This window comes from Hyaena hyaena, unplaced genomic scaffold (assembly GCF_003009895.1).
Source record: "Hyaena hyaena isolate Hyena2069 unplaced genomic scaffold, ASM300989v1 scaffold_350, whole genome shotgun sequence".
Taxonomy (NCBI): Eukaryota; Metazoa; Chordata; class Mammalia; order Carnivora; family Hyaenidae; genus Hyaena; species Hyaena hyaena.
The window spans coordinates 1,589,072-1,616,726 of NW_024080980.1; the positions used below are offsets into that span (position 1 = coordinate 1,589,072).

General features: G+C 43.5%; 1 protein-coding gene across 2 annotated transcripts in view; it reads right to left on the reverse strand.

Moving 5' to 3' along the window:
* Positions 1-27,284, reverse strand: part of ACKR2 (atypical chemokine receptor 2) — a 51,228-nt gene extending 23,944 nt beyond the window's left edge. For both annotated transcript variants that reach the window (XM_039249817.1, XM_039249818.1), the window contains exons 1-2: positions 27,237-27,284; positions 17,507-17,692 (exon numbers count right to left, since the gene is read on the reverse strand). The gene's annotated coding sequence lies outside the window, so the exon portion shown is untranslated. The remainder of the gene's footprint in view (positions 1-17,506; positions 17,693-27,236) is intronic.
* Positions 27,285-27,655: the final 371 nt, after the last annotated feature.

The window sequence follows — 27,655 nt, forward strand, 5'->3', positions numbered from 1 at the left end:
GAGAGAGAGAGAGACAACGTGAGCAGGGGAGGGTCAGAGAGAGAGGGAGTCACAGACTGAAACAGGCTCCAGGCTCTGAGCTGGCAGTCACCACAGAGCCTGACGCGGGGCTCGAACCCACGAACCGTGAGATCATGACCTAAGCAAAAGTCGGACACTTAACCGACTAAGCCACCCAGGCGCCCCTCATGGGTATTAATTTTATTCCCTTATTATCATTGATGTTGCTGTTCAAATCAACTTTTTTTTTTTTTTTTTTTGAGAGAGAGAGAGCGCACAAGCTGGAGGAGAGGGACAAAAGAAGAGAAAGCGAATCTTAAGCAAGGTCGACACTAAGTGAGAAGCCCAATGCAGGGCTCAATCCCACGCTCCTGGGATCATGACCTGAGCTGAAATCAAGAGTCAGATGCTTAACCTACTGAGCCACCCAGGCGCCCCGCTCATCCTCTTTTGAAATATCTCAGCCCATCTGCTTCCTGTTGAGCTTTATTTCCACCCATAGCACCTCAAACACCTGCTCTCTGGTATGCAGGGCAGGTTGTGAGTGTTCAGAGCCCTTGCATGGGCAGCCAGGTTTCCCTGGAATTCACTGAGGCATCTTCTGAGCAAGGGCTGGGTCCTCCTGGAATGGGGAGGTTCCAGCTAAAGGAAGTCAGTCATGGTTCCAGAAGCAGGGAGTTCCAGGAAGGGCTGAGCCTGGCCAGATTGACTCTCCCGGATTCATCCTGCCCTCCATAGATCCACCCCAATCCTGGCCTAGTAGCAGCACCAGCCCACCTCATGTCCTACGTTTTTCCTTTTTGACCCCCTCTCTTCTGCACAGCTGCAGGGATTGCTGCTGAGAAGTGCAGGTGGCAGACAGCCCGAGTAGCACTTGCTCAAATTCTCTCATGCAGAGAAAGCACTCTCCTCCTGGGGGTTAGTTACTAGCTGTTCTCCACCAGCCCCAAGAGCACCAAACAGAGAGAGCAGCACACTACAATAAGAGAAACCAGTCAAGGACAAGGCGGACTTCCCCCATATCAAAGTGGGCTGGGGAAGGAAGGCTCTGAACTCATCTTCTTTGCTCTCTTTAAGAAGCGCAAGGATTATTTGCCCCAGAAGGGGTGTGGACCCAGCCCCTGATGACAGGCAGCCAGGATGCACAGGACCTCTCTATAGGATACAATGCTGCTTCAACTTCAGCATAGAGACCTTAAAATTCATATCGTTCTGACACACTCCTAACACACAATTTAAACACACTGGACACATCTACCATTACAGCAAAAAGTGGCATCCCATTTTCAAAACATCTGCTTCTATTGTCAGCCAAGGACCAACTGTGAATCTGTGGACTTTTTGCCTGCAGCTAGACCCTCCCTGTCCTCTACCAGCCAACTCTAGGCCCATCTCCCACCCAGAAGCTTCCCCAAGTCTCTCCAAGCCTCTCCAGGCCTTCCTATTGCCCTGCTCTGAGCTTCCTGAGTCTGTAAGGGAAATATTGTTCAAGGACAAAACTGTCTCCCTACCAGACCACAAATTCCTCACAGTCAGAGTGGTTCATCTGCACACAGACTAACTGGTGGCACCCTCACAAGGCAGAAGCTAGAGAACCAGGCAGTTGATTTGCTGATGCAGCCCAGCCAGCACTGGACAAGCTGACATTTTGATGTGTCGCGGACGAAATGACACAAAGGACAAGACACACACAAAAGACAGACACAGACACAACTCCAGCCGGAGGAACAATTCTACGCAAGCCCCTCTTGCGGTTTATTTTATACCCCGATAACTGGATACAAACTGAAATCTACAAGATGCATTCCTTTACCAATTAAGGGCAAGTAGCCAAACACCTTTCAAGGACAGCGGGGAGCAAAGGGAGGAAGTGACCACAACATGTTTACTAAGAGGCCTGCTCACAATTCCAGCCTCCTCTTTACTTCTAAGGAGGGCATGTTCCCTCGTTTGCGAGCGGACCATTAAACTTGGATATTGTGTGCAGGCCTCCTGGCAGAGCATCCTGTTTGCAGGCATGCTTTGCCCAGGCAGGGAGCCCCGTGTGCAGGCACATCCCCGCGTCCCTAACCACGCTTTCTTGTGGTCACTGTCGGGCTCCCACATCTCCCCCTTTTTTCTGAGAAGCGGTAGCAAACTGTAAGGCGGTGAGAACGTGTTGTCTATCCTTTTTTAGTTGTTGCCTTCTTCGCCAGCACCGGAAGACTAAAATAATAACACAGCATAAAAGTATTATGAATAAAGTATTCACGAGAACAGTTCCAATTAGGGCAGACACATGTCCAAGAGGGTTCAAATTATTCATCCCTTTCTGTAAATCCCTTAACAGATCGGACCCAGTAATGTCAGGTAGTGTTTTGCTAAATGTAGACAAAATTTTCTGCTCTAACTCCATAATTTCCTTAGTTAGGTTTTGATACCCTGTTAATGACCGTTTCACCTTTTCCCAACCTTCACTCATGTTAAAAGGCACAGATGTTATACTAATTGAGAGGAGTTCCAATCACCTTTCAATACACTTTTTGTGGATAAGACAGTTAATTGATCCCTAAGCCATGAAACAGTATGTTGAAGATTGAGTACATCAGTTGCAAGTTGTGCATCCAGATCTCGTTGTTGTTGCCATAATAAGAGTCTTTATGCCATTCCCGTACAAAGTCTGCTGTTTAGAATCCTTGATGCAAAGCAAGTCTAGCCACGGCAGCTGTTGCAGTAACTGCAGCCACTGCAAGAACGGAAGCTATGATTAGTCCAAGCATGCGTCGGGACCGGTGAAGCAAAGTTTGTATAGCAGTCACCAAATGAGATACAGCAAAAGAGTCCGACCAAGGTCTTGTCAAATTTACAGGCAACCATACTTCGGTTCGAGTTTTAACAATCACCAATGAAAAATTAGAGTTACTGATTTGTGTTTCAAAACTTTTCCACCATGACTGATTTACACATTGTGTTAAATTACAATGATTACATGATATAGATCCCTCTGTAGCATTCCAAGTCCAATTCCCATACAGCAATGCAAAGGGGTATTTTAGACAAGCCGTAGCAGAATAGGATTTATTAACATGCAAGTTAACATGAAAGGGACCTGAACTGTCAGTCTTATCCAAAGTATAGTTTCCTGACCATATAGTGAGATTCCCTGAAACTGCCCATAATTTCCAAATATTCCCTTGAAAGTGGGGATACCCTAACAATTGCAACTGAGGGGGAACGAGTGCAAATTGCTGCCATTTTACGGTTTCATTACCGTTACCCATTAAAGTACCATTAATTCGATGCCATTTAAAAGTTTTGTTAGACCATTTTTCCAAAATTTGACCATGATCAGAGCTCCAATCTACAATAACAAATCCAGAATAATTCATGACCTTAAAGGGCCCATGACTTCGGCATCTTTCCCATTCCAAAGATTCTAGAGAAGGAATAAAAAAATTAGAAGGGCATAATGGTATAAAGGTATCAGAATGGTGACTCATCGGCGTCGTAGAAGTGTTGAATCCCCTGGTGGAAACAAGCACAGTAAAGACAGCAGGATGATAATTATTATATGTTATCCCCCAGGTATTATAAGAGTGATGATTATGCTTCCTTGTAGAGAGGCAAAAGGGATGTCCTCCGATGCACAAGGGGAGGCCCTCCACTGCAACAGTAACATTACTTATGTTATATTGATTATTATGATGATGCAAATGCTTAATTCCTCCACACGCGGGTGGTGGGAAGAATGCAGTTTCATTGGTGCATACCTGTACTTCAGGTTCACCCCAAGAGACAGCTCTCACAAGAGGAGGATTAGGAACATAAGCCCAATAAGTATATTCTATCGCTTGCGCATACATTACCTGACAGGTAACCACAGCCATCTTCTCCTCTTCTTTCCTTCGAAAATGCAATTCTGCTGCTGATAGATTTTCTTTGCTCCAAATATTCAGAAAATTTAAAGTTAGTAAGGTTTTATTCAAGATGTCTTTTGGTTTCATAAATCTCTCCTGTTCCCCCTTTTTTATTTTTTCAACATACTCACGTAAAGTACGATTAGCCCTTTCAATAATAGCTTGTCCTTGACTATTATAAGGGATGCCAAAAGTATGAATTACATGATATTGGGATAAAAAATGAGCTAATTTTGCAGATTGGTAGGTGGGTGCATTATCAGTTTTCAATTCAATTGGGACCCCCATAACTGCAAAACAAGATAATAAATGAGTAATAACAGCGTCAGCCTTTTCAGAATGTAATGCAGTAGCCCATTGGAAATGTGTGCATGTATCTATAGTATGATGGACGCATTTTTGTTGTCCAAAGGATGAAATAAAAATTACATCCATTTGCCATACCTGATTTGCTTGCAATCCTCTTATGTTGACACCTGGTGGGGTAAATGGTAAGGTAAAAGGTGCACAAATAGAACAAGAGCGAACAATAAGATTTTTTTTTTTTTTTTAGAGTTAGTATGTTGCAGACGATGCTCTTGTTTTGCTGCTTCTATAGGATAAAGTAATGCATCAATTACAGCATTTCCGAATGACAAGGGTCCAGGAAGGGCGGAATGTGCACGGATATGGGTAAAGAAAATTAATTCTGAACGCCGCAGAAGTGATCGTTGTACCTGATAAAACAATTTGTCAATATCTGTTTTAAGAGTTATAGGCAGTGAAACCTGAGGAAGCTGTAAACAAGAGAGAACAGCATACCGAGAATCTGAAACAATGTTAACAGGGAGTTGAGGAAAGTCTTGCAAAACTAAGTAAATAGCCTACAGCTCAGCAGGCTGCACAGAGCAAAACGAATGGGGAAGGCAGAAGAGGCAAGTTGACAGCAGGAGGCAGAGAAAGAGAATTAGCAGTTTTAAATTTTGTGAGCTTAGACAGAAGAGTAGACGTAAGGTTTGTTAGGCAGTCTATATCAGTCTGGAGAAGACAAGGAACTTCCCCGAAACAAAAGGAGTTTCGGCAGCTGCTTGGGAATATTCCTTAAAGTCCCCGTCCCGAGGTAAACCAGCCACAGTTGGCTTCAATTATAGCCATTAATCTGGGAAAAGAATGAGTGAGAAGCCCTCAACATTTACTAGAAAGAGGAACAGAGAACAGGAAAGAGTTAACATCCCCTTCAGTCTAAATTTATTTCAGCCAGACCAATAAGGTTCCCTTTATGAGGTTTTTCTGGATATTGGTTGGGCACTCTTTTAGTGAGGCAATGTCACAAAGACAAAGGGTTGGGGGTGCCCTCTCTAATGAGGAGACCAGTCAGATGTCAGTTTGGTCGTGTCCCAAAAGAACTTAAGGGATGCTTAGGTGTAGTGGTCTCAGCTTTGGAAACTATTCCGATGCCACCAGAGACTGTATGCCGTTTACCACAAAATCGCAGGCAGGCACAGTCAGACTCCATAGGCTTTTTGGGACCTTAAGGGTGCCCACCCGTGGAGCCACAGAATCAAACCCAGCAGGCAAGCCAGACCGAATTGCATATTCACATCTATATATATACTAGAGGTTACTATATTCCTTGTCACAGAAATTCTACAGAGAAGACTAACAATGACAATGACAAGCAGGACAAAACAGATACAGAAGTGGCCACAAAACAGGTTGATGAGTTTGCTGAAGGGCCAACCGACGTTTCGGTGTGCCCTGGGGGAGAGAAATAGCTGCGTCCAGCTTTTCATTTAATCCCCCAGACAGAAGCACATGTGCATTTAAGGATCCAGATGATAAGTTGATTTACCTCATTTTTTCCTAATAACAAAAATGGGAGTGCTCGAGGAACTTGAGCAGTGGCCACTAGTTTTCCGACGGAATGGTTACTGAAGCCCCCATGGGAGAGAGAAGATAAGTATTTCTGCTATACATTCTCCAGCCAATAGTGAAAGTGTAACAGAAGTAGCAACCATAATTAAAATTTCTCCAACAAAATCAGAGTCTATAACTCCAGGAATTATGGCTAGGCCTCTTAAAGCTGCGCTGCTGCGGCCCAATATTAAACCAAAGGTGCCTTTAGGCAATGGGCCAAATATGTTTGTTCTTAATTTATAAATGCCACCTCCCGGAGACAAAACATTTTCAGAGAGAGGCAAATCAGCAGCCGCACTCCCTGAAGTTGCAGAGTAAATCTGACACCATTAAAGGTTTAGCTATCCCTGATGTAGCAGTCATCTCTAAGGGTTGTTGGAAAACAAAGGGGTTTACCTGAGGAGTGGGAGGCGTAGCCATGGAGTCCCCAGCATTGTTTTAACAATTTCCGCCCTTGGAGGGCTTCATAGCCTGAGCCAAAGCAGTAGCAAAAACAGCAGCATTATGTTCAGTTCCCCCCACTCCTGAACAAGCTCTAATATATTCACCTATAGAAGCTCCCTGCCCTTTTAAAGGGCCCAAAACATGTTTACATTCCGGGTTTGCATTTTCAAAAGCAAGTGTCTGCAAAAGTATCTCAGAGATTTCATCACGTCCAACATCCCGCTCAACAGCCACCCACAATCTAGCAAGAAAATCAGGATAGGGTTCATTGGGTCCTTGTAAAGTTTTTTGTAAAAGAAGGCTGAGCGTGGCCAGTAGGTACAACACGGCGCCAAGCCCTAAGAAATACCTGGCGCACCTGCTGTAAATCCTGGTCGGAAAATTGAGCCTGTTCCCTCAAGGCTCGAAATTGTCTCTCTCCCATCAATTTATCCTCCAGAGGACCAGGAGGGTTCTGTCCCTCATTAATTTGAGCCTGCTTTCCGGCTTCCTCTTCCCACCAACTCCTTAATTGCAGAATGCAATGCAAGTGCTTGAGTGATAGCACTACATAGAGTCCACAATTTCAAAGGAATTATGTTACCCTTCTGATGCTGTTGCTGTAATTCCTTCTGTATTAATTTCCAGTCCTTTAAGTTTAATTTTACTTCGGGTTGGCACTTAAACCCATAACAATGCTGCTCCACAAGGCGGAATAACTCAGATAAANCAGAGTGGTTCATCTGCACACAGACTAACTGGTGGCACCCTCACAAGGCAGAAGCTAGAGAACCAGGCAGTTGATTTGCTGATGCAGCCCAGCCAGCACTGGACAAGCTGACATTTTGATATGTCGCGGACGAAATGACACAAAGGACAAGACACACACAAAAGACAGACACAGACACAACTCCAGCCGGAGGAACAATTCTACGCAAGCCCCTCTTGCGGTTTATTTTATACCCCGCTAACTGGATACAAACTGAAATCTACAAGATGCATTCCTTTACCAATTAAGGGCAAGTAGCCAAACACCTTTCAAGGACAGCGGGGAGCAAAGGGAGGAAGTGACCACAACATGTTTACTAAGAGGCCTGCTCACAATTCCAGCCTCCTCCTTACTTCTAAGGAGGGCATGTTCCCTCGTTTGCGAGCGGACCATTAAACTTGGATATTGTGTGCAGGCCTCCTGGCAGAGCATCCTGTTTGCAGGCATGCTTTGCCCAGGCAGGGAGCCCCGTGTGCAGGCACATCCCCGCGTCCCTAACCACGCTTTCTTGTGGTCACTGTCGGGCTCCCACATGATGGAGGAGCCCCTTTGGCCCTGCCTCATCCCCTGCCTCACTCTCAGTCTCTTTCTCTCCTATTCTCTGTCATCCTTGGGCAAATGTCACTCCATTCTGGGCCACCCATGACAGGGTCAGTCGGACCCTCTCTGGGGTCTCAAAGTTGGAACTCATAAAACTACAAACTTACCCCCCAGTTTAGAAGTTCTGGTAAAGTCCATGTTTACTTACTTTGATTAGATGTCAGGCCAGACCAACTTCTTCCTATCATGCTCCATTGACGGCACAACAGGAAGGAAATTTTGCTCATCTCACCTCTTCCATTTCCTCTTTCTGTGCTGCCCCCACCGGCTGGTCCCTTCCAGACGTGTGTTGTCTCTCCGTTTGTGCATCTGCCCAGCCTGTCCTGTTCAGGGCCCTGGGAGGGGGCTGCTTTCAGATGGGGGGGGGGTGTGGTGGGACATTTGTAACCTTTGTACCACTTACCAGTCCCTTGCTACAAACATAGTTGTTTGAAATCAATGCACTTATTCATTTATCAAAATATCTTCAACCACATATTACATGTCAGATTTAACATAGTGGTTCTCCAGATGTTTCCTCTGTGGGTTAGGCAGAGCTGAGATTATCACACCTATTTTGTAGACAAAGTTGCCAAGGCTCAGAGAAGGAAAGTGACTTGCACTGAAGCACACAGTTGACAGAAACCACCAGGGCTTTCTGGCTCCTATGTCCATGTTCTCTTGCCTACAATATTTGTGAATATTCTATTTGGTTCTTTTCTCCTTCCTACTCTCCAACCCTTCCAACTCAGATCTAGTTAGCTATTCCAGGACAGAAGTTATTTCTCACTCATCTGAGGATCTCTCACACCCATAGCCCAGCAGGTGATGGACACACTGCAGACACTCAATAAAAGTTAACTGAGGGAACATACGCTTCATTGTAGGAAGTCTTCCCAAGAACTACCTCCTCTTATCTAAGGCTGGTCCTAATGTTTTTTGTACACAGACCCCAGTCCCTGAGACTTCTGTCTATAGAAGAAGGTCCACACACCGTGAATGGTTGATTTATAGGTTGTCTTTTTAAACCTAAAGGTTCCCTCTCCACCTCCATCTTTTTGCTTTTCCTTGAAACTTATTTATTGAGGAAACTGGTTGTTTGTCCCATATGTCAGGTTTCCCGTGGTCTAGGCTCCACTGATTGCATCCTTGTGGAGGTGTTGAACACATTTCTCTGCCCTCCTGTTTTTCTGTAAATTGGAAGCTGGAGGTCTGATCAGATTTGCCTCTGATACTTCACAGGCGGTGCTATTCAGCCATTGGGAGGTGTGTACTGTGTGGCTGTTGCTCTTCTTGCAAGCTGAGCAGCCACTGATGCTCAATGCCAAGGCCCATTCATTCCTTAGCAGTTGCACAATGGTGGCTGGTTTACCTCTGATGACTTATCCTCTGATGACTCTCCTCTTGCAGACTCTCAACGCACCCCTGACCTTCTGTAGCACCTTTCTCCTAAATGGCTTCTTAGATACGGGCATTCCTTGGCACTTAAGAGATAGCATGAGCTCCATCCAAAATAGTTAGGGGGCTACTCTTGGGGGACAGGAGGCTCCTTGGTCATCACAGTGTGTGCCCTGACTCCTCCAACCAAAAGAGGTGAAGTCAAGTGTAGCTCAGTGCCAGCTGAGGCCACCGAATGAAACAGGGTTACGCCCAGCAGGAGGTTGCCTCTGCTAAAATTCCCAGCATCTTGTGCTGTCACAGTCACTTCTAGCTCTGAGTGTTTGCATCCTTGAACACTCCAGTCCACTCACAGCTCACCTCTCCCAGCTGTTCCCTGGCCCTCCAGATACAGATATGGGACTTGGCCCTGTGACTCTGTCTCCTCGGAGTCACTCACCATTCCATTGTGAGCATGACAGATATTCCTTAAGTTTGGGGCCATGGTTGAATTTCAACTTGGGCCCCCCCTCTTTCTTCCAGACGCTTCTCATTCTGACTCTCTTTCCCACAGATACACTCCCCTCGTTACAGTGAAGATCAAGACTCCCAGCCAGAGTCTTGGGGTCCATGGGGTCCAGAGGCAGAGGGACATGGTAATGGTGAGTCCAAGACGAGCAGGGGCACAGGCAGCCCCAGCCACACCCTCACCTGTCAAATGACATATCCAGTGCCCTGCAGGGGCTGAAGGTGTCTGTGGATCAGAATGAGCCTGGATTGGAGGGACTGGTGACCAACAAGAAGGCAGGAAATGACATCTAAGTGAAGACCTCCATGGACAGATGCCGCCAAAGACCAGGTGGCACAGTGTTTGCTTGAACTTGGCACTGACTGAATCTTGTAGAAGTGACGTGGTTCTGGGAAATGGGTGACCCTCACAGTGACCGAGGCTTATTTTTCAATATCCTGTGGATTAGGGTCTCAAAGCAGAAAATAAGTTATTACAGAAAACTATGACCATGTTTTCTTGTACACTTGAGTATGTGGCCAAGAGCCAGTGGCATTTTGGGAATCCAAGGGCATAGCTTCCACAGCAGGCACTTTGGTGGTCCTCCAATCCGTGGCCTCAACCATGGCAGGCACTTCCATGGTCCTCCGATCCTGTGGCTTCACCCGCGGCAGGCACTCTGGTGGTCCTCCGATCCTGTGGCCTCACCTGCTCAATATACGCTGCTGACTTCCCACTGGCAATGCCCACACTGCCTCCTCCGAGGGCTTGCTCTGGCTAACAAGGCCTGTTTTGCCCCTGCCCAGCCTGTGGACCCCCATCCCCTCAAGACTTCTTAACAAATGACTGGGGTGAGTTGGCAGAAAACTGCCCCACCACCCTGAAGTGTGTGGTGTATACTATCCTGAGTTTCTCCAGTGGGATTAACTAAGTTCTAGCTACCCACAGGGTAACAGGGGTAACATACTCGTTATTGGCATCCTTCCCTCCCCTGCCTCACTTCCCTACTTTCCTGCCTGTGTCTTCTAAATAAACTACTACTTGAACCACAAGACCTTGCCAATAGCCGACCTTCTTAGACTTATAGAAATGGCAATTTCATATAGAAACTATGAAATTTACATTTCAATCCTTTGTCTCAGGGTCTGCCAATGACAATTATCTACATACTCTATCCAAGGATTGCCCCCACAAATTGCCACCAAGACACCCTTAGGGAGAGTCATTGGAAACAGCTGCTAAACGAAATCAGGAGGCTGAACCCCTTGAGATCTACAGAGGACCCTCTGCCTGCTCTGGCCCCCCAGGACAGCGGGTCCTAGAAGAGGTGGGGCAGAATAAAGCAGAGGCTGCTTCAGGATGAAGACATGCTCCACCCAAATATTGCACATTGGAGTGGGAAGTGTGGCCACAAAATGAGGAAACCATAGTAGATAAAAAAATGCTATAACTGGAAATGTGCTAGAATGTTTGGAAGCAAACGACCTGGGTGTGAGCTGAAAATCTGGAAAGAAGAACATCTGGCTGAGATCAGGAAGTGACATTTTCAAGCCCCAGGGGCCTATTTGGCCTTATCCTGGTCCTCCCTCCTGGAAAACTCAATCCCTCCAAAATAGAAGGCTCTGGACATAGAGAGAGGCTCAAGAACACTTTGACTAAAACAGAACCCAGAGCATAAAAAGCACTTTCACATCTCGGTTAGCCACCCAGAAAATTAATCTGGCTCCAAGGCTCCAACAGTGGGGGCCACCCTGCTAGACAGCAGGGCAGAAGCAGAATTGGGGTTAGAAGGCAAGGCTATTTTCACAGAGCAGACGCTTTCCCCTGTAACCCACTGAAGGAAATGCATTTTACCTGGCAGTCCATAACTCAAGATTCACAAAATAATAATTATGCTAACTAATCCCAATTACACTTTGATATTTTCTACTCTGTTCTATTTCATATTTTCTAAATGCTGGACGTGGCCTATTAACTGATTTCATAACCCGCTTCTGGGTGGTGACCTACACCACTTGAAATACTGCCCTTGAGTGTATCCAGAAATAAAAGGGTGTGGACCAGGATTGCTGAGCTTTTCCTAAATACTTTGTATTTACGTCAGCCCCTGTGTTCCATTCACGGCTTCAGGGATTGCTGGGCTGACCCAGGAGAACCTCTCAAATTTCTATAAAACGAAAATGATTCCTATCTCCTAATCCACTAATTCAAAACCGGATTGCTACCACTTCCACATTCTTCCCACCTTTTTAAAAAATCTTACTGTTGTATTTATTTATTTATCATTTTGAGAGAGAGAGAGAGAGGGAAAGGGAGTGTCTGTGAGTGGGGGAGGAGCGGGGGGGATCCAAAGCGGGCTCGGCACTGACAGCAGAGAGCCCAATGCAGGGCTCGAACTCACAAACCATAAGGTCATGGCCTGAGCCAGTCACTTAACCAAATGCACCACCCAGGCACCCCCTGCCTTTCACATTTTTGCAACATCCCCATACCACCTATACTATGTATTATTGTATGAATATTCTTTCTAAGTCAACTCATCACTTTTTTGAACCTTAAATATTCATACCAGCCCTGTCTTATGGAATACTTTTGGTAAAATCAAAGCTTTAATGCTATTCCCCAATGCAAAATAAAACAAAACCACAATTATAAAATAAAGTATGCCTTCTGTGTTCCCCCTAAATCATTCAGCCAGTGGCCCTCTGTGGTCTGCTCCTTTCACAAGAAAACCATCTAGGCTCTGCATAGCTCAAGCTGTCTATAATCCCAGAAAGGTGTCATCCTTCTGTCTGTCCACCTATCCAATGATAATCAGTACCATTATTATGGCTAACAGCACTTCAACTCATTCATCTTCATACCAACCCTATGAAGTATTAGGTTCACCCCATTTTCCAGATGAGGAAGCTGAGGTATAGAGAGATCAGATAGACTTGCCCATAGCTAAGAAGTGATGGAGCCAGGTTTTGAACCCAGGCCATCTGACAACGGAGCCTGTGTGCCTGACTACTGCATTGTACTACCCTCTGCCAACCCTACTGTTATCTCTTTTCAGAACTTCCTGGACTGCCCAGCCCAAAGGTTTGTTCTTCTCTGGTCCCCAAAGCATTCAATTCTTGTCTGTTTAATTCATTTGGGGGTTACTCATAAACTACTTGGAGATACTGCTTCTACCCCCAGGCTGGGGCTTCTTAAAAGGAAGGCTACATCTTGTTCCTGGGTATTTCTGCATCTAGCAGCCTGTCAGAGGCACTGCCCACCTTCAGTTAGGTGTCTGTTGCACCCTGTGACCTTTGCTTCTTGTTTAACAAACACCTGGCACTTTTTGCAAGTTACAGTTCACAAGCTCGTTTCCAATGAAACCCTAGGAATAGTCAGGGGGAAGGGGAGATGAGACGGAGGCAACAGAATCAAGGAGTCTTAACCTGGGGTACACAGATCCCCAATGGGCCCAGCCTAGTGTGCAGGAGATCCACATACTTAGATAAAGAACAAGATTAGATCCTTATTTTCGCTGACCTCTGATGGAAATTCAGCATTTCCTTCAAACAGAATGTGATACATGACTTGTCACCAGTGAAGTCACTGATCATTTTATTCACATCACTAGTATAGCAGACATCTCAAAATATTTACACTCATCACTTTCTGAAAATTCTGTTTCCAGACCCACTTGTATTTAGGACATCAATAAAGAAGCACATAGATAGTGCATGCCTTGCCACAATTGAAAAAATATTGTGGTAGCTGTGTTTTAATGAGATCAGCAGTTCTTGGCAATTTAATAAGGTCAGCAGTTCTCTAGGATTGGTAATCTTATGTATTTTTCCCTCCCCCATTCCCCCTTATGTATTTTATTTTATGATTTTTAAAACAGTATTCTCAGATGGGTCCATAGGCTTCACCAGACTGCCAGAGGAAGCTGTGGAACAAAAGAGGTTAAGACACTACACAGAGAATCATGGTTTAGGGCTGGGTTTGGGGCTAGACAGACCCAAGTTGAAACCTTAATTCTGCTATTTACATAAGCTAAACTACTGGGCCTCAGTTCCCTCACTTCTAGAATGGGGATCACTATCTACCTCAGTGGATTAGCATCTAGTACCTGACTAAAGCTGATGTCCAAACCCAGCCTGGACTGCCTAGTGGGGCAGACAAAGCCTGGAGATCGGAGAGCCCTCAACTGGGGTAGGGTCCAACCTTCCTTGGGCTTCCTGACTTCCCTTCAGGGAAGTCATTTGACCCCTCTCAGCCTGGCTGAGCCCAGATTTCTGTAGCAGGACAGAAAGACTGATTTCAGGTCCTACTGACATACTCTATCCCATTCCTGAGCCCAGAATCTTCACCTCACTCCCAAAATTGGCTGACACTATGAGGTCTCCAGGAAAGGCCTGTGATTTCCCACCTTTAAGCATTGACATGCGTATCCACATTTGTCCACTAGGGGGAGCCAGTTCACATTCTCAATCCTTCAGCCCCAAAGGCACAGCCAGAACTGTTCCTTCTGAGCTGAGAATGTTCCCTGGTCTTGCTTCGCTTTTATTTTCCAAATTGAGCCTGACATTCAAAAAAGCACCCACTATGTGCTTCTTTCCAGTAACCTACTACTCTAAGAATGGTGGTGATTATCCTGACTTTTAACATAGGTTAACTTTACCTGCTCTTAGCCTTTATTTAAAAACAGTCATAAAGAATATATTCTTAGAAAGTGAAGATGACACAAATGGAAAGATATTCCATGCTCATGATTGGAAGAATTCATATTGTTAAGAATTCCATATTGCACAAAGCAATCTACGGATCCCTATCAAAATACCAATAGCATTTTTCACAGAACTAGAACAAATAATACTAAAATTTGTACGGAACCACAAAAGACCCAAAATAGCCAAAGCAATCTCGAGAAAGCAGAACAAAGTTGGAGATATCATGATTCCAGATTTCAAGATACACTACAAAGCTACAGTAATCAACAGTCTGGTACTGGTACAGAAATAGACACACAGATCAATAGAGCTGACTAGAGAGCCCAGAAATAAACCCACAATTAGATGGCCAATTAATCTATGACAAAGGAGGCAAGAATATACAATGGGGAAAAGACAGTCTCTTCAATAAATGGTGTTGGGAAAACTGGTCAGCTACATGCAAAAGAATGAAGCTGGAGCACTTTCTAACACTATTAACAAAAATAAACTCAAAATGGAATAAAGACCTAAATGTGAGACCTGAAACCATAAAAATCCTAGAAGAGAGCACAGGAAGAAATTTCTCTGACATTGGCTATCAATAGACACATTTTTCTAGGCATGTCTCCTAAGGCAAGAGAAACAAAAGCAAAAATAAACTGTTGGGAGTACATCAAAATAAAATACCTTTGCACAGCAAAGGAAACCATCAACAAAACAAAAAGGCAACCTACTGAATAGCAGAAGATATTTGCCATATATAAAAAATGTATAAACTCAATACCAAAACAAACAAACCAATTAAAAAACAGGTAGAAGACTTGAATAGATATTTTTCCAAAGAAGGCATCCAGACGGCCAACAGACACATGAAAAGATGCTCAATATCACTCAACATCAGGGAAATGCAAATCAAAACCACAATGAGGTATCACCCCACACCTGTCAAAATGGCTAAAATAAAAAAGACAAGAAATAACAAGTGTTATAAGGATGTGGAGAAAAAGGAACACTCGTGCACACTTGATGGGAATGTAAATTGGTGCAGCCACTGTGAAAAAACACTATGGAGGTTCCTCAAAAACATAAAAATGGAAATACTATATGATCCAATAATTCCACTACAGGGTATTTGCTCAAAGAAAATGAAAACACTAATTTGAAAAGATACATACACCACTATCCACTATGTTTACTGCAGCATTATTTACAATAGCCAAAATATGGAAGCAACCTAAATGTCTACTGATAGGTGAATGAATAAGGAAGATGTGGTGTGTGCGCGCATGTACATATATATATATATATATATACATATATATATGTTTATATATGTATACAAAAACAATGAAATATTAAATACCCATAAAAGAGGATGAGATCTTGCCATCTGTGACAACATGGAGGGATCTAGGGTATTACGCTAAGTGAAATAAGTCAGACCGAGAAAGACAAATCCCATATGATTTCACTCATATGTGGAATCCAGAAAACAAAACAAATGAGTAAATATACAAAAAGCAGAATTATACCTATAAATACAGAGAATTAAGGGTTGCCAGAAAGAAGGGAGGGGTGGGGAATGGGCACAAAATGGGTGAAGAGGATGGGGAGATACAGGCTTCCAGTTAAGGAATGAATAAGTCACAGGAGTAAGAGGTACAGCATGGAGAATACAGTCAATGATATTGTCATAACATTGTATGGTGACAGATGGTAGCTATACTTGTAATTACTTGTGTAATTTTGCTTGCCCTAAAGTCACAAATATTTTCTCTTTCATTTTCTTCTAGAAATTTTATAATTTTTGGTCTTACACTTAGGCCTATGATTGATAAACCTATATTAGCAAAGTTCAGAATGCTATTCAAAAGGGGGTTCTGTTGATGTACATTTTGGAAGAGGTCAGAGTTTACATCCAGTAAAACTTTTAAGATATATAAGGAGGGTCATAGATTCTGTGCATGGAGTCAGATGCTACTGACTTCTGCTAATTCAGAGTTGATCTTGAAGAATAAATGACACGAAGTTCTGGAGATGACGGGACCTGCTTTCCTTTTTGCCCTCTCCCTTTGATAGGTGTATATCCACAGGATATAATCAGTAGGCTATATAGATGTCTTTCAATGCTCTATGTAATCTTGGCTTTGTTCCTCTACTCTTCAGAGGCTCATTTGTTTGGCCTTTCAAAAATTAAGAGTTGGGAGTGAGGCTTATTTAATATAACATGACAAGCAAACACTAAGTCGTATAAAAAATACATAAGAGTTCATCTTACACTCAGGATAATTAATTTGTAATTAATAGCTTTTTAAAAGTTTATTTATTTATTTTGAGAGAGAGAGCAGGGAAGAGGCAGAGAGAAAGGGAAAGAGAGAGAATCTCAAGCAGTTTCCATGCCAGAGTCCTCACACGGGGACTCAATCTCACGAACTGTGAGATCATGACCTGAGCTGAAATCAAGGGTCAGATGTTCAACTGACTAAGCCACCCAGGTGCCCCCAGTAATTAAGAACTTTTAATAACTGTCCACCAATATCCCTACCTGAACCATTGATGAACCCTACCTGATGTACTGTTCCTCTCTTATAAAGAAACTGGAATTCTTCTTAAATTTTATGGATATCTTTTTCTATCTACCTTGAATTACAGTTAAAATTCCTGAGCTATTCTATTCTTCCTTTACAGAGGTAAGAGACAACTCCTTGGTTTGTAAAGCCCCAGTGGCATCCCTAGTTGCATTAGGCCTTTTTCTAGAATCCCCACAGGTTTTACAATGGGTCTCTCTAGTTTAAAAATCCCAGTTCCAAGGATTAGAACTAGAAAAAGGATATAAAACCTAATGTTCTTAAAGATGGAAGAGTTCTTTATATTCCAAAGCAGTTCACACACACACACACACACACACACACACACACACACACACGTCAGGAAGGATCCATGTCTTAGGTAGTCTTTAGGCAGCATAATTTTTATAGTGTCTAGCACATTGCATCCCAAAGGTGGAATATGCAGCTAAGAACTCCACAGCCAATGTTAAAGTCTATTGTGTACCAATTAGTCAGTGGCCATGAGTACCACTGCCGATCACTTGAAGGAGAGAGCTGTAGTGGAAAGGGGCAGGGAAGGAAGACCTTCATAATACGCAGCAGGAAACTATGGTGGTAAGCAAGGTGAGGACTTGAGAATCCTGGTTTTACCCTAGCAGTCTCCCATCTCATACACTAGACCTGAAGGTTATTTATCTGGCATCTCCATACGCCCTACAAAATTTCTTTGTGGTCTTCACTTAGTCCATCTTGAATGCCACACAGTAATTCCCTTTTCTTACTAGGACAAAGTTGCCATGATTTGTATCCAAACTTACCTTGTTTGCTACCAATTTTGATGTAGTTGTGGCTTGTCACTCTTGTATCCTCGAGGATGGTCTAGAGCCCCACAGAATCATGGGGATGGTCAAGAGAATGTCATAAGACTCCTAGGCTCATTCTTGAAATTCCTTTTCATATCCTGCTAGAACATATGTGCTCTATAGTGACCAGGGTGACCTGGGCTGCAAAGGAACCCAAGATTTAAGTGAGTACTTGACAATAAGGAAGCAAGAGACAAGTAAGAAAGCTCTCAGGGTTGGAGTAACACTATTGGAATACCAGCTATATAATAATATTGACATGGGCTGAGTCCCCAAATCTGGTAGATTGTAGAATTGCAGCATTAGAGTTCATCTTGGTCCTTGATCCATTAGAGTTCATCATCTCCTTGGTAGAGCCTCAGGCCACATAAAGCCTGCTTGCTGAAAAGTTTTATATAGTTTCGATTAGTACCATAATTTTGCTTCTGTTTCACCATATTTGGAGGTTGGAAGAGATGTGTGGTTTGTAATTTAGACACATGTTAGAAAACTTGTCTCATAAAATGAGAAAATTAGTCTGAGTCTATCTTTTCCCAGGAAGGAATGCCTTTCTGAGTTCTGACTGTGGTAGCATCTACCGTCCAGTAGGGGTCGCCTCAAGGCTACCCAAAGAATAACAACTCTGGCTGTGGATGCTCCTCCCTAATGCTGGGTGGGACCATCTCTTCTAGAGTGCTTTCTGGCATTACTAGTGGTGGAAGAAAGGCAGTGCACACAATGAAAAACTAATACATTGCAAACCCCAGGTGCATGCCAAGCATTTTTCATTCTATCACGCTCCTTCATTCAATTGTATGTTAAGATGCTGGCTCTGATGAACAGGGAGGGGAGGAGGGACTTGGGAACCATAAGTCACCCATCTTGGTGGAAGCTATAAAAACACAGGACAGAAGAGCAACCTGTTAGTGTCCAGGCAGCTTTTCTATATTGGGGCTCCATTTTGTAGGCTCTGTGGTTGTTCTTCACGTTGGAAAGTGATAAGGGGCTGGGGATCGGAAGAGGGTGCTTATAAATATATTCACAGAGCAGATTGCTTCATCTCAAGCATTTCCCTTTACACACTTCAACTGCTTTAACTTACAATAAGCAAAACTTTCTAGACAGAAATTCATACTTGTAAATCCAATACCCTAGGCATATAAATATTAGGAACCCAAAGGTATCTTAGATGTTTCAAAATATTAAGGATAATATAAGGTTTCATCTTAAAATAAAAAAATCTGTATTGCTCAGACATTTCAAATAAGCTACAAAGCTACCAGTCCAAACCCATCCTCCTGTGACAGATCTATAAAATATCAAATGTGCAGGGGCACCTGGGTGGCTCAGTCAGTTAAGCGTCTGATTCTTGATTTTAGCTCAGGTCATGATCTCGAGGTTCATGTGATCAAGCCCTGCATCGGGTTGTGTGCTGACAGTGCAAAGCCTGCTTGGGATTTTCTCTGTCCCTCTCTCTCTGCCCCTCCCTTGCTCTGTCTCTGCTTCTCTCAAGATAAATAAAATCTTTTTATCCTTTTTTAATGCCTTTTTTTTTTTTTTTTTGAGAGAAAGAGTGCAAGCGGGGGAGAGGCAGAGAGAGAGGGAGACACAGAATTTGAAGCAAGCTCCAGGCTCCAAGCTGTCAGCACAGAACCCAGCATGGAACTCAGACCTGTGAACCATGAGATCATGACCTGAGCTGAAGTCAGAGGGCTAACGAACTGAGCCGAGCAGGTGCCCCAAAAAATAACATTTTTTAAAAACATCAAATATGCAAAGCTGCTTTCTTTTTTAAGTTTTATTTATTTATTTTAAATTTTTTTTTTATGTTTTATTTATTTCTAGGAGAGAGAGAGAGAGACAGCGTGAGCAGGGGAGGGTCAGAGAGAGAGGGAGTCACAGACCGAAACAGGCTCCAGGCTCTGAGCTGGCAGTCAGCACAGAGCCCGACGCGGGGCTCGAACCCACGAACCGCGAGATCATGACCTAAGCGAAAGTCGGACGCTCAACCGACTAAGCCACCCAGGCGCCCCTATTTATTTTAAATTTTTTAATGTTTTATTTATTTTTGAGAGAGAGAGAGACAGCGTGAGCAGGGGAGGGTCAGAGAGAGTGGGAGACACAGAATCCGAAGACAGACTCCAGGCTCTGAGCTAGCTGACAGCACAGAGCCGGACACAGGGTTCGAACCCACGAACCGTGAGATCGTGACCTGAGCCAAAGTCGGATGCTTAACCAACTGAGCCACCCAGGTGCCCCTATTTATTTATTTATTTTTGAGAGAGAGAACACACACACAAGTGGGAGAAGGGCAGAGAGAGAGAGAAAGGAAAGGGAGAGAATCCTAAGTAGTCGCACTGTCAACTCAGATGCCCAGCCTTGAACATATGAACATTGAGATCATGACCTGTGCTGAAGTCAGATACTTAACTGAGCCACCCAGGTGCCCCAAAGCTGCTTTCTTAACACACACACACACACAAATATTAATACTATGGGTCTCTTCTCTTTTATATTTCTATAATTTATTCTAAGGTTAGAAGATGTTTACCCACCAAAAGAAAGCAATTAGCATACCAGTGAACTGAAGCCATTTATTAATAGATATTTGGGCTGTGATGTTGAGAATCTTATTTGAGACCCCATCTTGCAGCCCTAACTCTATATATGATTACGTTAATGCCTTCATAATATCATGGGGGTAATAATCGGGCGAAAAGATATATCTGGGATTTGCTTTAAAATACTCCGGGGGGTGAGGAGGAAATATACACCTAACTTAAAAAAAATAGAGACGTGATCACCTAGTCCACTTCTCCTGGGTCAAGCTTTTCTCCCTAAAAGTCTGCAGCTCCTAGCCAAGTTGATTACTTGATGGAGTTTTGAAATTAAGAAGTAAAGATATGTAGCTATATCTAGAGACCCTTGAATTTGAGGTTCCATAGTAATTTCTTCTGCATTTAATTTTAAGACACAAAGACCTGATGAAATTTTGTTCTGTCATATTCCTATGACTATATAACTCCTAAGGATCTTTAAAATTAGACCCAGTTGAGTTTTGGATATTTCACATGGCTTTCCCAACTCAAGGTCAGAACTTACAGTTTCATTCCACTAATACACGCTTTGTGTCAGAAAATGTCTACAAACTGTTGTTTTTTAACAGTTTCTGTCATCTTCATGATACCAATAAGTGGGTTCAAATCAACAGGATTGAGTAACAAACTCCATAGTAATGCCCAACAGTGTTCCCAACGTAGGTTCTTAATTCTGTAATTGAACTTCCTTTTCTTTTATACTGAAATTATTGATTCCTAAAATAATACACATCATCACTACATTTATTTGTATCTAATACAAAAAATGGTTTAAAATACAATATTAATATAATCAATAAAGCTACAGAATAAAATCCAATATTTTTATGCAGTTCCTTTTTTAAAAAACTGTGTCCCAAACAGTCACTACTTAAAGTCACTCCTGTGACTTCACGTGGTGGTCAAACCATATTTGAGAGCTGCACTGTCCAACAGTGTGGCTGCTAATCATATGTGATTATTGAACATTTGAAATGTGACGAGTTTAGGGCAAATGGGTGCTCAGCCGCTTAAGCATCTGACTTCAGCTCAGGTCATAAATCTCATGGTTCATGAGTTTGAGCCCCATGTTGGGCTCTGTGCAAACAGCTCAGAGCATGGAGCCTGCTTCAGATTCAGTGTCTCCCTCTCTCTCTACCCTTCCCCCACTCATTCTCTCTCCCTCTTTCTCTCAAAAATAAATAAACATTGAAATGTGACTAGTCTACATTGAGAAGTGCTGTAGCATAAAGCACATGCCAGATTTCAAAGACTTGGTACATATAAAAGAATGTAAATATCTTAACAATTTAATGTTAATTAATAATTTAATAATGATTATTATCTTGACAATATTTTCACTACTTTGGATTAAATATATTAATAAAATTAATTTCCCGTTTCTCTCTTTTCTTTAATGTGACCATTAGGAAATTTTAAATTACATTTGTGGCCCACCATCTATTTCTACTGAACAACACTAGTCTAGAGTCAGTCATACATGTTGCATGTGTGGCAATGGAATTCTTAATCTGATGGACTGATTGGGGAGGTTTTTTTCCAATTTGACAGCACTGGATATCTACGGTCTTAAAAGATGAAGACTTTCTGCTATTTAACTATTCTGGGTGCTGATCACCCAGATACTCAAGAAAAAGAAAGAATCACACTCTTATTCCAGAAGTCTCAGTCTCCAAAGTTTTAAGAGCTTCATTTCACTACCATTAAACCATACAATGATTTAATACCAATTCTAAGATTCTTAGATAGGATTTCTGGATGAATAAAACTCATTCTGACCCATTTTGTGTAGTTTCTGGTAATATTAGGACCCATGTATTTTCACATGTTCAATGGATTTTGAATTTATCAAAACCTTGACCTACAAGTGTACTATTATTTACCAGTAATTGCATTTTCAGCATCAAGGCCAATGAAAGGACATTAAGGAGACAGTAACCAGTTATTTGAGCAGGGACAGTGTAATATAAAGAATTATTAACTATTTTTAACTGTTTTATTTATTTCTGAGAGAGAAAGAGAGAGGCAGCATGAGCAGGGGAGGGCCAGAGAGAGGGAGATACAGAATCCGAAGCAGGCTTCAGGCTCTGAGCTAGCTGTCAGCAAAGAGCCCTATGCTGGGCTCAAACCCACAAACCATGAGATTATGACCTGAGCCGAAGGCAGACGCTTAACCAACTGAGCCACCCAGGCACCCCAAGAATTATTAACTATTTAAAGGGAGCTAACTACTAGGAGGGAATAAAAGAGAACTCAAGGCAGAGGTGGGGGGGGGGGGCTGGTGGAGCCTCTCCCTAAGGCTGGGACACCAATCTTATTGGAAAGGTTGTGACTGCAGCCACCAGCCACTGGATGGCAGAGTAGTGCACTAGATTGTCCTGGCCAGAGCTGGTACACAGTAGCTGAGGCAGGAAACTGTGGGCGCTGGCCAGCAAGCAGGATTCCCCTACAGCTGGGGTACGAGTAGGCAGAAGCTAGAGGGAAGAAACCACCTCCTTAGGTAGATGCAATTGGCCTCCAGCACTCCTTACTGATAAAGCTCAACACTGAGCTGTCAAGGGAGAAATGTTCTGGTATCCCAAGCAAAGCAATGAAGGATGGATCTGAAATAAGGAGGTATTAAGTGATAACTGGCACACCATCTCTAAAGGTAGGAGGACTTGATCTCTTGCTATCAGGAGCTTTGTACAAGTACATAAAAGACTTTCCAGAAAAGAACTTTCAGAAATATCCTTAATGAGATATTGCAACCTCTGGGTGGCAATTAAGGATTTAGACTTTTACTTTTTAAGCCTCCTTTTCTCACAGATCTCTAACCCAATCTTGTCATGATGAGAATTTCCTTCTTTTTTTCTTAAACATTTCAGAATTATGGTTCCAGGATCAATCTGGAAGTTTTGGGTCATCTCTAGTACACTAATCCCTAATTATACAGAAGAGGAAACCAAAGTGTTTAAAATGAACTGATTGGGGACGCCTGGATGGCTCAGTAGGTTGAGCGCCCAACTTTGGTTCAGGTTGATCTCATTGTCGGTTAGTTCAAGCCCTGCATCAGGCTCTATGCTGACAGTGCATGGAGCTAGCTTGGGATTCTCACTCTCCTCTCTCTCTGCCCCTCTCCCACTCGTGCTTTTATTTCCTCTCTCAAAATAAATAAACTTATTTAAAAAATTAAAATTAACTGATTTGGGGGACGTTGGAGTTCCCTTCCTGCCCACACAGGGGCATCCACAGAACAATTAGCTACTATAAGGAGAAATAGGAACACTTGATTTTGAGGAGTCTGAGGAGTCTGAGAGCTAAATGGTACAACAGAGGCCAGACAGATAGTCAAGCAGATACACAACCCGGTTTAGTTTATGATGCTTGCCTGAAACAAAAAAGCCTTTCTGAAAAGTCCAGGGACAGAACTTAGATGCAGTGTCCCCAGGAGTGGAAGGCTCCCAGAGGCCCAGAGGTGGGCACAAAAGTAAGAAATTAAGGGGTCACATTGGCAGGCACTTGCTTCATCCTGCATTATACTTCTGCTACTCTTGGAGCCTGTTGCTCCATCTCCTGTTGACTAGGCCACATTTAGGAAAAAGGGGGTATAGAAAAGATTTAAAAGCAAGATGTTGTCACTTGTAGGGACTAAGCTGCAAAAGGAAAGAGCTCCTCATCAGCAGGAGAGACGAGCACCTCCAATTCTCTACATTGGGAATTACACACTTCCTTTGATATTGGATTCAACCTAAGGCCCCTCCAAGGTTGCTTTGTGGTCACTGAAGGAAGAGAGGCCTTGGGACATTCAGGCAGGAAAGATGACATTCATCAGCGGAGAGAAATATGGACCTTGTTGTAAGAACAAACTTTAAAAAGTTTAATACAGAGAACAAAACAAGTGGTTGCCAGAAGGGAGGTGGGTGGGGGGAATGGGTGAAATAGGTAAAGGGGAGTTAACAGTACGTTTATTGTGATGAGCAATGAGAAATGTATAGAATTGCTGAATCATTATGTTGTACATCTGAAACTAATGTAACACTGTATGTTAATTATACTTGAATAAAAAATAATTATTGAAAACACTATTTAAAAAGAGGGATACTGAAAACAAAAATTTGAAGAAATCCAAATAGAAAAATATTAGCAATTGATGAAAACATCAAAAAGTTTGTTAGTTCAGAGTTTACACTTTAGAAATTGTAGCTGAAACTGGATTTTCCTCTTGAGAATAGGGTGAAACTCTGCTCCCAAACTCTTCCTGTGTCTCTGTATTTCATGGGGCACTTCACAGTTGAGGGATAATCCCTTCAAGTTTCTCCCATTTCCTGTCTGTGTCCTTTCTGCCTCTCAGTTGGAACAATGGGGAAAAGACTCAAAGAGGAAAGCCTTGTGGCAGAGGACACAGGTCAAGAGGCCATCCACTCTCAACCTTGAAATCGATGTGCTATAGGAATCACGGCAAATCTTTTCTCCAATCTAGGTCTCAGGGGCCCTATCTATAAAGTTAGAGCTGCTGTAACTCCAGGGCCTTATCAGAAAAATCAAAGAGCTGACAGGACAAGGATTTGGAGAAAAGGTGAAGAGTTTGAGCAACAGAAGCAAAAACCCTTGACCTGGTCTCCAGCATTCCCAGGAAGTCACCTGGGGAAGGTGACTCACTCTGGCGCACCTAGAATTGCCCATCATTCCTGGCTCACCACACCCATTTTCTCCCCTGACCTCCTTGGGAAGGGAATTTCTTATAAGTCATAGGTGGACTGCCTTAGTTGTCTTCTCAGTAGGGGCTATTGCCTGGAGTACAGTAATGTGGGTGATTTATTTGCACCAAGTGAGCTAATCTTGTTTGAAAGTTGTAAGAGTCCAGACACACCTAGGTGGACACAGGGACAGCACTTGTCCTGTCCCTTGCCTCTACCAAAGCCCAAGTGTGCAACTGTCTGGGTACTTTATATTGATCAAATCATATGTCTTACACACTCCAACCTCAATGGCCCTCTCACTGACCTCATCTCTTCTCTTTCACCTGCTCACATTTGTTACCCACCAAGAGACCTGCTCTCTCCCTTCTCTAATTCTCCAACATCAGATGGCTTAGTGTTCCCCTCTCCCTCAGTGGCTGTCAATCAGTGTGGCCATGATGACGGTGGTAGATACCATGCATTTTGTCCACTATTATATACAACTGTGGGCCAGCCCTTGTATTATCCTCCTGTTTTAACTGGCACCACAAAAATTGCATGTATTTTACTTCGTAATATAATTTTATTTCCTATTATAAATCTATTTTATAATTTATAATACTAGAGAAGGGTTTTACATTCTGGCTTGAAAACCTTCTTTATCACACCGCATTCCTGACAAGAAATCTCTGGGAATATCTGATTAGCTCCAGAAATTATCAGTCTTTATCCTGAATTAGATAGAATAAAAGGTCTAACTGGTATGTGGAATGAATTCAACTCTCTAAATCTCATACCCTCAGATCTTCCCAGAACACTGACATACACATGGGCTCTAGGAGGATAATAGGCCTCATAAAATAATTCATTTTGGTCCCCCTAGAAGTGACCCTCTCAGGATGAACTTGATCGGACCTTCCTTAGCTAACATCAGCATGTAAGTATCTGTTGACATGAGAATTCAAGTTTTTAAAACTTTTTTTTTTTTTTGAGACAGAGAGAGGCAGAGCACGAGTGGGGGAGGGGCAGAGAGAGAGGGAGACACAGAATCTGAAGCAGGCTCCAGGCTCTGAGCTGTGAGCACAGAATACGATGCGGGGCTCAAAGCCATGAACCGTGAGATCATGATCTGAGCCAAAGTCAGACGCTTAACCGACTGAGCCAGCCAGGCACCCCTGGAATTCAAGTTTTTGACTAGAGCTCTTTCCTTTCTTTGTTGGCTTTACACACATTCTTTCAGGCCTGTAGTTTTTTATGGTAAAGATTGAAAGATGCATACATCTAGTTAAAAAGCAATCCGATTTTCTCTCACTGCCCAAAGTTGGCAAACAACCATCATCAAGTCCTGAATGGAGAGTGTGGGGCTTCTTCCTGTGGGTGAAAGTGTCCAAGTGTAGGCTGGATGACCAGCTGTCAGAGGATTCTACACTGACTGACAGCTGGAAATCAGGAGTCCTGAGGGTTGTTCCAGGCTTGAAACCCTCCATGAGACTCTTTCCCATGCACGGAGAGTGACAAAGCAGACAAGCCCAAAATCCTAAAGCCCTTGTCTTGGCACCTGGTCAGATACTGTGTTCAAGGTTTCTCATGTAGATACACTGTCTTCTTAACTAAGCTGCAGGTTCCCCAGAGGCAGAGTATACTGTATTTCTTCTCCTGCTCTAGTCTCCATAGTATACAGCCTAGAGCTCAACATCGAAATTGGGGGTCAACAGTCACCAAGTTCTTTCATCATTTCAATAGGTATGCTTTGAAGGTACCATTAGAAGTAAGTTTTCAGGGAGGTGCCAAGATGGCGGAACAGCATAGTAGTTTTTTTTGCATCTCACGTCCATAAAATACAGCCAGATCAACACTAAACCATCCTGCACACAAAGAAAACTAATTTGAGGATTAACACAACAATCTGCACAACCTGAACCATAGAACTTGGCACGTATGCAGTGCGAAGAGGTGATCTGGGGGAGAGAGAAGCCGTGGAGGGCAGGGAGTTGTTTTTGCTTACAGAGAAAGGATGGAGATGGGGGGGGGGGGAGAGCATGGGAAAAGAACCCCCCCAAAAGCAGCTGGAGAGGAAGTGGAAAAGTGGAAACAGCCATAGGGATTGAACAAAAAAAGGGAGAAGGGAGAAAGGAGAAAGGAGAGGGTTTAAATTCCATAAAGACTCTATAAACAGGGGGAGCACAGAGTCTGAAACTCCCCAGCTCGATACTTGGCAGTGCTATGGTGGGAAGGACAAATCCCCAGGAGCAGAGAGTAAGGTCCACGGTTTCTCAGGCCACACGGGGAGAAGCAGTTCCCCTGCTGCGAGGACATTTAGTAGAGACTGTGTGCCCCCGCCCCCATAGGTAAAGGCCCCAGTGGACCCCAGAGAACAACCACATTCGCTGGTGCTGGAACAAGAATATTAAGGGGGAACCCTGGTGCCAGATGTGTGTTGTGACTTACCATAATCCCTGAAATGCTGCTGCTACACGACTGCTGTCTCTGGGCTTCGGCAGCAGCATGGTCCCTCTAATGTTCCTGGGCGTGGCCAGCATCTGGCCATTGCTCAGTGAGACCCTCCACCAGAAGGTCTGAGCAGGTCAAAGCAGCAGTCCCTCAGGAGTGAGGGGCTGGGAAACACAGCCACATCTGAGATAAAACCCAGGAGGGAAGTGTCGCCTGGCAAACTGACGGCTTGGTCACGGACAGTATAAAAGCAGGGAGTGGATGGAAGCCGGAGACTAAGGATGGGTGCGCACTTGCTGACTGGGGAGAATAGAGTTCCAATACTAGAGACTGGATAGCTGGGTTACACCATTTTCACCCCTCCCATGCATGCGCATACACATCTACAAGCAACACAACAATCCACATCAGAAAGC